This window comes from Silurus aristotelis (genome assembly GCF_946808225.1).
Source record: "Silurus aristotelis genome assembly, chromosome: 6".
Taxonomy (NCBI): domain Eukaryota; kingdom Metazoa; phylum Chordata; class Actinopteri; order Siluriformes; family Siluridae; genus Silurus; species Silurus aristotelis.
In genome coordinates, this window is record NC_139579.1 from 7,124,792 (window position 1) to 7,137,427 (window position 12,636).

Sequence of the window (12,636 nt, forward strand, 5' to 3'; positions counted from 1 at the left end):
CCACCTACTGGATTGTGCAATTAAACCATTTATTGAAATTGGTTTTGTAGTAAATCTGTCCGAAATGTCCAAAACCTCAGAGCTCTGCAATACAAAGTTCCTCAAATACTGTATTGTTCCTGTTGACATCTAGTTCCTTGTGTATTATGTAAGACATGGTGGCAGCATTGTCCAACACGTTTCAAAAGATCTTTCTGTACATTCAAGGTCTTGTATAAAGCACAAGACACCAGCTGGTTCATAGACTCACAGATTTCCCAACAAAGCATGTTTCCCAAAGAGGTAATGTGAGTTCCAATGGACTTCCTCCTCTTCTCAGCGAAACAACTTTTCCCTCAAATAAACCAGATATGTTTAATGCTTTGTGTCTAACAAAAACCAACACGTCCCTGGGTGGGCTCGAACCACCAACCTTTCGGTTAACAGCCGAACGCGCTAACCGGTTGCGCCACAGAGACCTGCCTGGTGCGTTTCATTTGGTGGACTAAAAAAGCCATATCGGCGCTGATGGTCCTTAACTGGCCAAACGGTTGCCGGCAGGTGGTTTGACCGCGGCCCGTGTGCAAGTGCTTTCATGGAACAGGGCGAAACAAACACCGTGCCTGGCTAGCTCAGTCGGTAGAGCATGAGACTCTTAATTTTAGGGTCGTGGGTTCGAGCCCCACGTTGGGCGTGGCTACCTTTTACATTCTCGTGCTGAGGCGACAAAGGATTGTGTTCGTCTTTGGTGACACCTCCGAATCTGTTAAGCTACTGGTATTTGCTGAGTCTCTGCCGTGGTCACGTGACAACACATGCAACAAACCTCTGGTTTGTCAAACTGGGCGGCAAGCTCTCAGTCAAAATATCATGAGACGCAAAACAGTTTTTGCAAGCACCTTTCACACTGCGCTGAAACAGGGAAACCTCTTTGAATTTCACATCCACTTAACCTCTTGGCCATCGCAGCAGCAGGTCTCTGCCCCATTTAATCCCTGAACATAATTACAAAAATGAGCTCAGCAGAAGAAGCAATAGCAACTGCTCTATTGACACTCTGGATTAAACACATGGTAAGAAGTCTTCAATGCTGCACAAGGAAACCTTGTTAGATTTCAAAACCAACACCTTGACCACTTGGGCATTACATTAAGTCTTATTAAAAAGTCATCATGTTAGATTTTTTGCCTTACCTGAATACCTCACATCCCAAATATTCTTAAGAAATGCTTTGAATGACCTACATAACATGTCGGACCTTACCTGAGTGACAAAACAAAAGAAACAAATTCACCTTATCAGCTAATTAGTTATGATTTATAGCAGATCATTCTTAAAACTAGGCACTGACACTGGCATAAAACAAAATTGATTTTGCTGCTGCCATCAAATTCATAATTCTGGAATTGCATTTTCTGAAAGACACTCTGGCACAGACATTCAAAGCTGTGCATGTAGTGAATATTGTTTGCTTTCCAGCTTGCACACATTTCCTCAAATGTTTGAAGTGCTGAGTTGATTCAATCCCAGTAGTGTTGCACTTCTTCTTCTTCTTCTTTTTCTTCTTCCGTGTCTTCAATCTATGAGTCAGTAGTTTGTCTGAAAGACACTCTGGCACAGACATTCAAAGCTGTGCATGTAGTGAATATTGTTTGCTTTCCAACTTGCACACATTTCCTCAAATGTTTGAAGTGCTGAGTTGATTCAATCCCAGTAGTGTTGCACTTCTTCTTCTTCTTCTTCTTCTTTTTTTTCTTCCGTGTCTTCAATCTATGAGTCAGTAGTTTGTCTGAAAGACACTCTGGCACAGACATTCAAAGCTGTGCATGTAGTAAATATTGTTTGCTTTCCAACTTGCACACTTTTCCTCAAATTTTTGAAGTGCTGAGTTGATTCAATCCCAGTAGTGTTGCACTTCTTCTTCTTCTTCTTCTTCTTCCGTGTCTTCAATCTATGAGTCAGTAGTTTGTAAGGTATAGAGTACACATTGCCACCTACTGGATTGTGCAATTAAACCATTTATTGAAATTGGTTTTGTAGTAAATCTGTCCGAAATGTCCAAAACCTCAGAGCTCTGCAATACAAAGTTCCTCAAATACTGTATTGTTCCTGTTGACATCTAGTTCCTTGTGTATTATGTAAGACATGGTGGCAGCATTGTCCAACACGTTTCAAAAGATCTTTCTGTACATTCAAGGTCTTGTATAAAGCACAAGACACCAGCTGGTTCATAGACTCACAGATTTCCCAACAAAGCATGTTTCCCAAAGAGGTAATGTGAGTTCCAATGGACTTCCTCCTCTTCTCAGCGAAACAACTTTTCCCTCAAATAAACCAGATATGTTTAATGCTTTGTGTCTAACAAAAACCAACACGTCCCTGGGTGGGCTCGAACCACCAACCTTTCGGTTAACAGCCGAACGCGCTAACCGGTTGCGCCACAGAGACCTGCCTGGTGCGTTTCATTTGGTGGACTAAAAAAGCCATATCGGCGCTGATGGTCCTTAACTGGCCAAACGGTTGCCGGCAGGTGGTTTGACCGCGGCCCGTGTGCAAGTGCTTTCATGGAACAGGGCGAAACAAACAACGTGCCCGGCTAGCTCAGTCGGTAGAGCATGAGACTCTTAATCTCAGGGTCGTGGGTTCGAGCCCCATGTTGGGCGTGGCTACCTTTTACATTCTCGTGCTGAGGCGACAAAGGATTGTGTTCGTCTTTGGTGACACCTCCGAATCTGTTAAGCTACTGGTATTCGCTGAGTCTCTGCCGTGGTCACGTGACAACACATGCAACAAACCTCTGGTTTGTCAAACTGGGCGGCAAGCTCTCAGTCAAAATATCATGAGACGCAAAACAGTTTTTGCAAGCACCTTTCACACTGTGCTGAAACAGGGAAACCTCTTTGAATTTCACATCCACTTAACCTCTTGGCCATCGCAGCAGCAGGTCTCTGCCCCATTTAATCCCTGAACATAATTACAAAAATGAGCTCATCAGAAGAAGCAATAGCAACTGCTCTATTGACACTCTGGATTAAACACATGGTAAGAAGTCTTCAATGCTGCACAAGGAAACCTTGTTAGATTTCAAAACCAACACCTTGACCACTTGGGCATTACATTAAGTTTTATTAAAAAGTCATCATGTTAGATTTTTTGCCTCACCTGAATACCTCACATTCCAAATATTCTGAAGAAATGCTTTGAATGACCTACATAACATGTCGGACCTTACCTGAGTGACATAACAAAAGAAACAAATTCACCTTATCAGCTAATTAGTTATGATTTATAGCAGATCATTCTTAAAACTAGGCACTGACACTGGCATAAAACAAAATAGATTTTGCTGCTGCCATCAAATTCATAATTCTGGAATTGCATTTTCTGAAAGACACTCTGGCACAGACATTCAAAGCTGTGCATGTAGTGAATATTGTTTGCTTTCCAACTTGCACACATTTCCTCAAATGTTTGAAGTGCTGAGTTGAATCAATCCCAGTAGTGTTGCACTTCTTCTATTTCTTCTTCTTCTTCTTCTTCTTCTTCCGTGTCTTCAATCTATGAGTCAGTAGTTTGTCTGAAAGACACTCTGGCACAGACATTCAAAGCTGTGCATGTAGTGAATATTGTTTGCTTTCCAACTTGCACACATTTCCTCAAATGTTTGAAGTGCTGAGTTGATTCAATCCCAGTAGTGTTGCACTTCTTCTTCTTCTTCTTCTTCTTCTTCTTCTTCTTCCGTGTCTTCAATCTATGAGTCAGTAGTTTGTAAGGAATAGAGTACACATTGCCACCTACTGGATTGTGCAATTAAACCATTTATTGAAATTGGTTTTGTAGTAAATCTGTCCGAAATGTCCAACACCTCAGAGCTCTGCAATACAAAGTTCCTCAAACACTGTATTGTTCCTGTTGACATCTAGTTCCTTGTGTATTATGTAAGACATGGTGGCAGCATTGTCCAACACGTTTCAAAAGATCTTTCTGTACATTCAAGGTCTTGTATAAAGCACAAGACACCAGCTGGTTGATAGACTCACAGATTTCCCAACAGAGCATGTTTCCCAAAGAGGTAATGTGAGTTTTAATGGACTTCCTCCTCTTCTCAGCGAAACAACTTTTCCCTCAAATAAACCAGATATGTTTAATGCTTGGTGTCTAACAAAAACCAACACGTCCCTGGGTGGGCTCGAACCACCAACCTTTCGGTTAACAGCCGAACGCGCTAACAGATTGCGCCACAGAGACCTGCCTGGTGCGTTTCATTTGGTGGACTAAAAAAGCCATTTCGGCGCTGATGGTCCTTAACTCGCCAAACGGTTGCCGGCAGGTGGTTTGACCGCGGCCCGTGTGCAAGTGCTTTCATGGAACAGGGCGGAACAAACAACGTGCCCGGCTAGCTCAGTTGGTAGAGCATGAGACTCTTAATCTCAGGGTCGTGGGTTCGAGCCCCACGTTGGGCGTGGCTACCTTTTACATTCTCGTGCTGAGACGACAAAAGATTGTGTTCATCTTTGGTGACACCTCCGAATCTGTTAAGCTACTGGTATTCGCTGAGACTCTTCTGTGGTCACATGACAACACATGCAACAAACCTCTTGTTTGTCAAACTGGGTGGCAAGCTCTCAGTCAAAATATCATGAGACGCAAAACAGTTTTTGCAAGCACCTTTCACACTGCGCTGAAACAGGGAAACCTCTTTGAATTTCACATCCACTTAACCTCTTGGCCATCGCAGCAGCAGGTCTCTGCCCCATTTAATCCCTGAACATAATAACAAAAATGAGCTCAGCAGAGGAAGCAATAGCAACTGCTCTATTGACACTCTGGATTAAACACATGGTAAGAAGTCTTCAATGCTGCACAAGGAAACCTTCTTAGATTTCAAAACCAACACCTAGACCACTTGGGCATTACATTAAGTCTTGTTAAAAAGTCAACATGTTAGATATTTTTGCCTCACCTGAATAACTCACATCCCAAATATTCTGAAGAAATGCTTTGAATGACCTACATAACATGTCGGACCTTACCTAAATGACAAAACAAAAGAAACAAATTCACCTTATCAGCTAATTAGTTATGATTTGTAGCAGATCATTCTTAAAACTAGGCACTGACACTGGCATAAAACAAAATTGATTTTGCTGCTGCCATCAAATTCATAATTCTGGAATTGCATTTTCTGAAAGACACTCTGGCACAGACATTCAAAGCTGTGCATGTAGTGAATATTGTTTGCTTTCCAACTTGCACACATTTCCTCAAATGTTTGAAGTGCTGAGTTGATTCAATCCCAGTAGTGTTGCACTTCTTCTTCTTCTTCTTCTTCTTCTTCCGTGTCTTCAATCTACGAGTCAGTAGTTTGTAAGGAATAGAGTACACATTGCCACCTACTGGATTGTGCAATTAAACCATTTATTGAAATTGGTTTTGTAGTAAATCTGTCCGAAATGTCCAACACCTCAGAGCTCTGCAATACAAAGTTCCATAAACACTGTATTGTTCCTGTTGACATCTAGTTTCTCGTGTATTATGCAAGACTTGGTGGCAGCAATGTCCAAGATGTTTTAAAAGATCTTTCTGTACATTCACGTTCTTGTATAAAGCACAAGACACCAACAAAGCATGTTTCCCAAAGTGGTAATGTGAGTTCTAATGGACTTCCTCCTCTTTTCAGCAAAACAACTTCTCCCTCAAATTGTGGGAGATTGTGTTTGTTTCCAACGGTTCCAAGTTTCAAGATGGCGGCGCGGCAATAGTTCGCAGCGGCCGCTCCGGACCCAAAATGGTGCTACTTTCACCTTGTAGCCCACCTTACGCAACATATGGACATCAGAGCAACCTGCCAAAAACTCAAAGAACTCAGAAACAACCCCAAAAACACAATAAATGATGATCTGTGGCAGAAGCTACGCAACTTCGGCATGCTTCGAGAACCAGGCCTCCAGACCTAGGCGTCGCCTGCGGCGGATGGATGGAGGAGGGGAAATTGAAAGCGCTGCTTGAGAAAGTTGAAGCACGGAAAGCGAGCGGGGTCTAGTGCTAGGCTAAAAGCTAACCTTAGCTGGCCTGCTCTACCTTCTCTACTGCTGGCAATTATCTGCTCCCTGGACAACAAATTAGACTACATCAGAGTCCAACAAGCTACTTGGCCTGAGTACACACACTCAGAGGTGGCAAAAGTACACACATCCATTACTTAAGTAGAAGTACAGATACTCATGTTTTAAAATACTCGGGTAAAAGTTGAAGTACTGATTATACCTTTTTACATAAGTGAATGTAAAGAAGTCTTGGCTCTGACATGTATTTAAGTAAAAAGTAGTTATTACTTCTACCTGTTTTAGCTGTTAACTGGAACTCACATCATATTCATATTAGATAGATAGATAGATAGATAGATAGATAGATAGATAGATAGATAGATAGATAGATAGATAGATAGATAGATAGATAGATAGATAGATAGATAGATAGATAGATAGAACTTTATTGTCAATGCATAGTTCAGGTACACAGCAACGAAATGCAGTTTGGCATCTACCAGAAGTGCAAAAAGTAGCAATTGTTCAAATAATGAAGATAAATATGTATCATATGTACCGCATGTGATATGTATGTAAGCATATGTACAGTGATTAAATATAAAGGCTATAACAGTGCAGCGACGTGTGGACATTATTAGGAGCCTTTTCTATGTTTCCACACGGACAGTTAATGAGGTGATACCGGAGAAACTGCACCTCTTCAAGTTAAGTCAAGAAGCCTTTATATATATATAATCATAGACATTTTACAGATTTGAATGATGTATTGTTTTTATCTGTACGATCAATAAAGACAGTAATTTTAGTTTGTGTCGCCATTATGAGGGAAAAACCCACAAAACGCCACCTAGAGGGTAAACTGTGTGAATCATGGCGGATTTTGGTGTTTGATTTGAGACTTGGCGCAGAAATAAAACAAAAGTTTACTGATTAAAAATATTTTTCGGTGGAGTTTATTTATTTATTTATTTTATATCTAAGAAAAGAAGGGATGTCGTGGATAAATGTATTTTTTGCTGGAGGTTTTAATTTCGCCTCTTTTATATTTAGTTATTTATTTATGTATTTATACTTTTTATAAAAATGGTAAAAACAGAAATGCGCGCTGAATTGATAGCGTGTTAAATAACATTTAGTGCCGTTTACAATAAATTTGACAGCCAAATTTAAATATATATATTAATACAAAACTAATTAAAAATGTTGTTACCTAATAAATGTGTCCAGTCTGAACATCCACATATAGAACACAAGCAGAGAAAAGATGATGATTATCATGAATGTGTCTGTTCTCAGTCATGTTTACATCACTGACTCCCTCTGTCTCATCCACGTTAACCCCAAACTTCTTACTGCCTTCTGCCTGCTGATTCTTATCTTCGTAAAGAGTGAGAGCAGGACTTTATACACCAGCGGATTGAAAAAGACACGCAGTAACAGGAAATCGGTTGTTCGGCTGAAATCGGCGCGCAGTGAAAATAAAAATTTTATATTTCACCAAATCAATGGATTAACGAGTCGGTTTTGAAAATGTAAGAAGTAAAAAGTACAGATATTTGTGTAAAAATGTAATGAGTTAAAGTAAAAAGTTGTCTGAAAAATAAATAGTGGAGTAAAGTACTGATACCGAAAAAAATCTACTTAAGTACAGTAACAAAGTATTTGTACTCCGTTACTTCCCACCTCCATGCGTTTATGACCTCTAGAATAGACTCCTGTAATGCATTACTAGGTGGATGTCCTGCATCATTAATAAACAAGCTTCAGTTAGTTCAGAATGCCGCAGCAAGAGTTCTTACTAGGTCAAGAAAATACGATCATATAACCCCAATCTTATCGTCCCTACATTGGCTTCCTGTTAAGTTTCGAATAGACTACAAACTACTGCTACTCACTTATAAAGCACTAAATGGTTTGGCTCCCATGTATCTATCCAGTCTTTTAACACGCTACAATCCGTCACGCTCCCTGAGATCTCAAAACTCTGGGCTTCTAGTAGTTCCTAGAATAGCAAAGTCCACTAAAGGTGGTAAAGCATTTTCACATTTAGCTCCTAAACTCTGGAATAGTCTTCCTGACAGTGTTCGGGGTTCAGATACACTCTCCCAGTTTAAGTGTAGATTAAAAACATATCTTTTTAGCAAAGCCTACACATAACACACATCTCACACATCACATCACAACCTTGTGCTCCAGAATATATAATTACATGCACATTATCAACTTGTGCTGTTAATATCATGAACAGCAGCTACGCTAATTCCTCTCCACTGCTTCTCTTTCTCTCCACATTGAGTCTGGTTCCTCTCAAGGTTTCTTCCTCATATCATCTAAGGGAGTTTTTCCTTGCCACTGATGCCACGGCTTGCTCATCAGGGACAAACGCACACCATTCACCTTCACTGTTGTTTTCTGTAAAGCTGCTTTGAGACAATGTCTGTTGTGAAAAGCGCTATACAAATAAACTTGACTTGACTTGACTTGACCTCTGCACACACTGCTGCGTCTTTGTGTTTACTGAGTCGTGGCTGAGCGACAGAGTTCCGGATGCCGCCATTCAGCTGGACGGGCTAACCGCGTTTCGTGCTGACAGAAATGCAGCTCTGTGTGGTAAGACTCGCAGCAGCAGTCTGTGTGTTTACATCAACACAGAATGGTGTAAGAACTCTGTGCTTGTTTCCACCTACTGCTCATCACTGTTGGAGTTTATGGTTGTGAGATGTAGACCTTTTTATTTACCATGGGAACACCACCACTATTGTGCTCGGAGTGTACATACCACCTAGCGCTAATGCTAAGGAAGTGCTTAGTGTACTCTACGGAACCATTAGCGAACTACAAAACACACACCCTGACGGATTGTTTATTGTCGCCGAGATTTTAACCATGCTAATCTCAGGACTGTGCTTCCTAAATTTAAGATTAGATAAGATAAGATATACCTTTATTCATCCCACAGTGGGGAAATTTCTTTGTTAAAGCAGCAAAGGAAAGAAATAAAAATAAATGCAAATATATAAAAAGAATATACACAAAAGTTTAATCTGAATGTGGACTTTGCATCCAGAGAAGAAAACACGCTGGATGTTGTTTATACAAACATCCGGGGCACTTACCGGGCAAAACCCCGCCCCCACCTCGGGTACTCAGACCACATCTCTGTTATGCTAACCCCAGCATACAGACCACTCAGGAGAGACCAGCTCGAAAGCAGGTGAGAAACTGGCCAGCATGATCCATGTCTGCTCTCCAGGACTGCTTTGAATGCACTGACTGGGACATGTTCAGGGATGCTGCAACCAACAACGATTTCATCAACTTGAAACAGTACACGTCAACAGTGACCAGCTACATCAGCAAGTGCATTGATGACGTGACTAACTCCAAGACCATCACTACATGCTCCAACCAGAAGCTGTGGATGACTGCCAATGTGCGTGCGCTGCTAAAAACAAGAGACCCCGCCTTCAGAGCACGGGACAAGACAGCCTTAAAAACTGTTCCCTGCCATCAGAGAGGCAAAGCGCGCACACACCAAGACAATTCACGGCCACTTCCAGGACAGTGAAGACACCCGGCAAATGTGGCAGGGCATCCAGGCGATCACGAACTACAAGACAACATCACCTGCTTGTGACCGTGAAGCCTCCCTCCCAGATGCGCTGAACGACTTATAAGCCCGGTTTGAGGTGCAGAACAACATGGTGGCTAGGAAGACCATCCCTCCTCCCAGTGACCATGTGCGCTGTCTAACCACAGCTAAAGTGAGGAAAACTCTATGCAGAGTTAACCCACGGTCATCATAAGGCACGTCAAGACACAGCTTCCACCCGCACTGGACCCTATGCAGTTCACGTATCGTCCAAACTGCTCCACGGACGATGCCATCTCCACAACCCTCCATCTGGCCCTCAACCTCCTAGACAACAAGGACTCTTATGTACAGATGCTGTTCATAGATTTCAGCTCAGCATTCAACACGATCGTCCCTCAGCACCTCATTGAGAAGCTGAGCATACTGGGCTTGAACACCCCCCTCTGTAACTGGATCCTGGACTCCTGACATGGAGACCTCAGTCAGTCCAGATTGGAAACAGCATCTCCAGCACCACCACACTGAACACTGGAGCCCCTCAGGGCTGTGTGCTCAGTCCACTGCTGTTCACTCTGCTGAATTACGACTGTGTAGCAATGCACAGCTCATATAATCAAGTTCGCCGATCCCGTCAATTGGGCCGTCACATCCAGACTGTGCAACAGTTTCTTCCCTCAAGCCATCAGGCTACTCAACACACAACTGAACTGAACTCTCTCTCACACACACACACACACACACACACACACACACACACACACACACACACACACACACACACTGTGTGACTGATCTGTACAAACCGGACTCAACACACACTCATACTCACTTTGCACACCCATGACTCAGTACCAAACACTAATTATTACCACAAGTGTTACATGCCGTTTTTGCACATCTTCCGGGATTGCTGCAATTTGCTCTTTTGCTATCTGTCTGTCTGTCTGTCTGTCTGTCTGTCTGATTTATATTATGATATTAAAAAACCTCCTCTTCTTGTAAGTTTATTCACTAGATTTTGATGTGTTCATCAGGGTTGAGCTCTATAGAATGCCAATGAAGATCTTCCACTCCAACCCAGGTAAAGCATATCTTCATTGAGCTGCCATTGTGCACAAGGGCATTGTCATTCTGGAACAGGTTTGGGTCTCCTAGTTCAAGTTAAGGGAAAAGTGAATGTTAACGCAATCATGTAACTCTAACTTTGTGGTAACAATTTGGGGAAATGTTTTGCCCTTGATTTGCTGATGCATTCTCAGAACTGATTTGATTTAGAGTATTATGGGTTGGTTGTGCTCAATATTTCATGTTTCATATTTCCTTTAAGGCCTAAGGCTATTGTATTATGTATTTTGAAAGGCCAGGTGTTTTAATTAAGTTTTCTTGGTTCACCTTTTTAAATATTAAATATTTTTTACTTATCGATTTAAATATTAAAGAATAAATTTAATTTGAAAGGGACATTTTCAATTCAGTCCCACAAACCCCAATAGGTTCATGAGACCCTTGTCTACATATTGTCTAAACTATATGAAAATTATTGTAGACAAACCAACAAATCTATAGGTTTCTTCCAACCTTCCTTCATAGTTCTCTGGATTCAGCTGGTCAAAGTGAAGAGAGATGCAGGATAAACAAGAAAAAGTGCTGCTATTTGTTCAACAAACATTGTTGTAATGCTATCATACTGTTAAATATACTCATATGTCAATACTGTCTAATACAGCAACATAAATTTTGTTTAGACAACACTGGAGGAATATAGAATATGGATTCTAAATAATATTTTATAAACAGATACAATACAATATGAATATGCTGTTGCATCTGGTAGAGATGTGCAATAATAGGAGCATTGGAACAAAGTGTTTAGTTTTTTTTTTGCTTTAGATATGAAGCTAATAAAGAAGGACTACTAAATGTTGATTGATGTAATGTGATTTTCTGTGCAATATATTTACAAGATTACTTCAGTTTGCCTTCATATTAAGGTGAAGGTCATAGTGACTTTTGGGTTGCTGGGTTCAATTTTCTGAACTAAAACTAAATGAAATTTATACAAACAGAAATAATAAAGAAAAATCATATCTGCAAAAGCAAGATTAAAAATACTAGTACACTCTTAGAGACTAAACATGAACAAAGCTTGGAAAATTGACTAAAATTAATTAGAGGGATTGGTACAGAGACGGCAAAAGCACACACATCCTTCACTCAGGTAGAAGAACAGATACTCATGTTTTAAAATACTACACTTTTCCATTCAAGTTAAAGTAAAGAAGTTTGGGCTTTGACATGTTTTAAATAAAAAGTAGTCATTACTACTACCTGTTTTACTGTCACGCTGGTAACTGGACCTCACATCATATTAATATATAATACAAAAGAATTTCAAATGTTGTTCTCTAATGAATGTATCCAGGTTGAACAACCACCATATAAAACACAAACAAAGAAAAGATGATGATCAGGTGATCAGGAATGTCCATCCATCCATCCATCTTCTCCCGCTTATCCGATGCCGGGTCGCGGGGGCAGCAGTCTAAGCAAAGATGCCCAGACTTCCCTCTCCCTAGACACTTCTTCCAGCTCTTCCGGGGGGACACCAAGGCGTTCCCAGGCCAGCCGGGAGACATAGTCTCTCCAGCGTGTCCTAGGTCTTCCCCGGGGTCTCCTCCCAGTGGGACGCGCCCGGAACACCTTCCCAGGAAGGCGTCCAGGAGGCATCCGGAACAGATGCCCGAGCCACCTCAGCTGACCCCTCTCGATGTGGAGGAGCAGCGGATCTACTCCGAGCTCCTCCCGAGTGACTAAGCTTCTCACCCTATCTCTAAGGGATCGCCCAGCCACCCTGCGGAGGAAGCACATTTCGGCCGCCTGTATCCGGGATCTTGTCCTTTCGGTCATGACCCAGAGCTCATGACCATAGGTGAGAGTAGGAACGTAGATTGACCGGTAAATCGAAAGTTTCGCCTTGCGGCTCAGCTCCTTCTTCACCACGACAGACCGGTA